Genomic DNA, 4121 nt, shown 5'->3' with positions numbered 1-4121 from the left:
CGGCGGCCGGCCGCGCACGTGTTGCCCGGAATGCTCCCGAGTAAATAAAACACCACAATCGGCGGCCGCTGTCCTTTGGGCTGGTGGCCTGCTGCAGCGGGGCGGGGCTCTCGGTAGGGCGGGAGGGATCTCTGCGTAGCGTAGAGCGACGGGTGCGTGGCGGTATTGGTATTATAGAGCTTTCGAAACATAGCCACTGGCCGAGGAGGCGTCAAACCATAACCGTTAGAGTAAATAACGGGGGGTCACTCTCCTCGGGTTTCGAGCAAAATAAGTGCGCAAGCGATGCACTCCTTTTTTTAAGCAGTGTGTGTTGTAATAGGGCACTGCAGCAGCAGCAGCAGCAGCAGCAGCAGCAGCAGTAGCAGCAGCAGCAGAGGGTGCGTGGCGTGTGCCCTGGTCCATAACTGCTGCACGGCCCGTCCGGAGGGGCGTAAAGCGTTGACACCTTATTACACGAAAAAACGGATAGTCATGCGCCAGGCGCTGTGCGAGCTGAAACAGGAGCAGCCGAGCGGACATAAGCTAACTCACGCAACCAATAATATGCGTGGCCGGCCGTTTGCTCATTTTTTCCCCCATCGCGTTCCATCCATTCCATTTTTGCCTCCACCGTCGCACAATAACGCGTACTGCTAGCGCAAGCATTGCTCGCCCGCTCGTTCATTACTCGCCGTGATTTTCATTTATTTCCAATGCAAATCGACCGATAATCCGCGCCCATTGCGACTGATTCTCCTCGCGATCGCATCGTGCGCCCTCCTCCCACCCGGTGCGTGCAGCACAGTGCGCCGCACCAGTTGCCTTGACCCGACCAGTCATCGGCCGCGGACGGTTTAAATAAATTCTCAATCCGAGATTTTCTTTAGTACTCTAACTCTGTAGAGTGATTTTTGTGCTGCAATGTTCTGTTTCGTCGGTGTCGATGCAACAAAAACCAAAGATCCCGCTCGTGCCTTCCCAGGGGGGCTAATATTTTCAGTTTAGTTGCGCATTTCCATTTCCAGTGTGGTTTTTTGAGCAACTCGGCCAGGATTCTCTGAAATCAAAGAGTAAATTTCCATATAGTGTGGGGGCAATGTCTATTCCCACACCACGACTTTTTCGATCGAGTCAAGGGTGTGTTGCGGGGTCGCGGGTCAGTTTCGCGTATGCCCCGCTCGGTTATTGGGTAACGCCGTGGGGTTCGGTCAGGTTAGGTAGCCGGACTCAATCGCACACTTAATTTGAATAAAGGCACCGCGTATGGTGCTCGCGTGGCACGCCCCGCGGGCGCCGGGCGCCACGGGTCCGTGTGACACGCAGGCTGGGCCTCCCCCCCCAGTACCTTCCACGCCCTGCCGCCATCCCGTCAGGCGTCATCACCGTTGCCCCGCGACACCTCGCGACAGCGGCGTGCAGCACCTGCAGGCCATACACTTCACTAAAGGACTATCTTTCACATCGGCAGCAGAGTTTTGTTGTTAGGTTTCTCAGAGCATGTTTTGCTGTTAGTTCCATGACAAGTCACACACACAGCCGAGCACACAGCGTTAAAAATGGGTTGAGGAAAAGAAGTAGGAGGGGGGGGGGACTTATCTACTTTTGTGTACGCCTAGAGTTTCCTTTTTTCGATTTAATAATGTTATTTGTCTTTTTTACACGTGTAGATGTAAATATTTTGTATTCTTATGCATTTTGGGTTATTTTCTTGTATATCTGTGCATACAATTTCTTCAAATTGTGCTGTGGAAGGGGTATAATAACGCGAGTCGTGGTTGTTTCGAATTTCAAGTTATTTTCATACTAATTTATAGATCGTGACGTGTACAAAGTGCTCTGACCCACAGAGATCCAGTTAGCTGTTGGACAATTTGTCTGTCGCATCGTGATGGACGGTGCGGCGGCTCCACCGCGCATGCGCTGGGCAATCTGAGCGTGCGCCCGCGCGCGCCCCCGCCTCCGCCTGTGAGTGTGTGCGACGGCTGTGCTCTCCTAATCAGGCTTATTAAACAGATAATGAGCGTGGCACGACCACTATGTGGTCACGATCCCAAGTTACTTTTCATAATAACATAAAATGTCCAGCACTCATGTGTTATTGCGCTAACTCGTCCCCACCGTCTCAACTTAACTTCACCCTGCACTCTGGCAGGTGAGGGTGAGGAGGAGGGGTATGGAGTGAGACGCCAATAAGGCGCCGAAGTCAAGTGCAGAAAGTGACACGGCCGCGCAAAGCATTATTATTATTATTGCGTTATATGGAAGGAAACGCCGACCCGAATGAGTGTCAAGTCCGGTCAGCAATGAGAGCGCCTTGGCCGAGCGTGTCCGTAACCCTGGGAACCATGCGAGCGGGACCGCGAGCAGGACCGGCCAGCGCGCCGCGCCTGAGCCTGACGCCGCCGGCGCTCACATCAGCTCACCCCGCCCGGGCCCGGAACCACAGCCGAGGATATTAGATCCAGGCTGAAGGTTAGGACAGGGGGTACAACGAGGTGATTGTGAGATATTGGATTACGCTCTGTTAGTTGCACTGATATCTTATGTTCAACAACTCTGGCGTGCACCTGCAAAGCGAATCCCACACAGTGTGGGATACTATAGTTAAACTGGGAAAATGAGTGTTTGCAAGTGTTAACCCCTGAAGTTGGAAGCATTTAAATGCTGAACTTTGGTGTCGAGCCCAACACCTTAAACACTGAGTTTAATATGCAAGCGTCTTCGCCAGTTGACCACTTCATTATCAGTGTATAAATGGTAAAACAGAAGGAGACTCATAGTAAATAGTTCCATAATAGGAAAACGTTTAATAAGAACTTCGTGGTAACACATCACAAAACTAAAGTAGTCACTAGGCAAGTTTTCTAGTAAAAAAAATCAGCGTGAAATTTGTTTTTTGTCAACTTTGTGAATTAAATACTGGCGTGTGTAACACGACATGCTTTTCAGGCGAACGGCAGCGAAAAGTCATCTGCTCTGCTTACTTTCATCGACTGAAGAGGGTGCGTTTTGCACCCCTTCCCCCTCCTCCCTCCCGCGCCCCTTAGCCCCTCACTTGCACGCCCTCTCCCTCTCTGGGAACGAAACCTGGGGCGTCGACTAATCTATTTCCCGGCCGAGTAGCTCACGCACACCACCAACGCGCACGCACGAAGTCGCACAAAACTAAGCGTAGGCCGGGCGCAAGCGCGCGCGCACACACACACTCACAACACACACACTCACACACACACACACACACGTGGCCGAGTATAAGTTGTTTCTCAGTCCCATACTGAACGGCCGGGCTCGGCTCGCTCGCGATGAAGCAACTAGTGACACCTGCACCCACACGCAGGCACGCGCGTGCGCTCAGCGGCGCCAGCGCCCGGCGCCCGCCCCTCCTCCCCGCGCTGATTGTGCCGTATTGTTTTTGCAGCCCTCGAGCGCCCTGAGCCCTCCGAGGGCCCCGCCCGCCCCGCCCGCGCCACGCGCCGGCTGATCTGACAGGTGTTGTCTTTGCCGGGCGGCGGCGCCACAGGCGGGTATCGGGAGTGAGGCGAGTGAGGCGCGGCGCGGCGGGGCTTGACGCGTGCTGCGGCGTCATGCTCAACCGCAACATGTCACTCTGCCTCTGCCGAACGGAAGGGTAGCGGTATTCGGATCGACCAGCAAGGGAACCGAGGTACGTACCTCGGTCGGTAACGTACCCCAGGGTACGTGTACTCCAGGTAACGTGCCCCGTGCCCTAGGAATGATCCCCGGGTGTGGGGTACGTTATCCGGGGTTCGTACCCTGGGGTACGTTATCCAGGGTACGTACCAAGGGGTACGTTATCTGGGGTACGTTTCCTGGACACCCCGGGACATCCCCTGACGCTGATTCATCGTAGAAAAGCGGCAAATTTAGCGACAGCGGTGGCATTTCCTGCTTTGAAGTCCTGTCGCCTGCTGTCGCCGCGCACCTCGCGCCCGCCCGGCTCGCGCACTCAAAGGACCGCCCCGCGGGCCGACCACGCCGACCTACATCACATCCCCCGCCGCGTCACTCCGCGACCTTCCGACCGAAATCCTTAGTTGGAGCGTGCGGAGCAGAGCCGGGCAGAGCAACAGCCCCGAAGCTCGTGTGGCCACACCGCGCTCCAGAACCACCCCGCCCCG

This window comes from Frankliniella occidentalis, unplaced genomic scaffold, assembly GCF_000697945.3.
Source record: "Frankliniella occidentalis isolate FOCC.00 unplaced genomic scaffold, Focc_3.1 Scaffold429, whole genome shotgun sequence".
NCBI classification, from domain to species: Eukaryota; Metazoa; Arthropoda; class Insecta; order Thysanoptera; family Thripidae; genus Frankliniella; species Frankliniella occidentalis.
Note: the sequence above shows the minus strand (reverse complement) of the source record.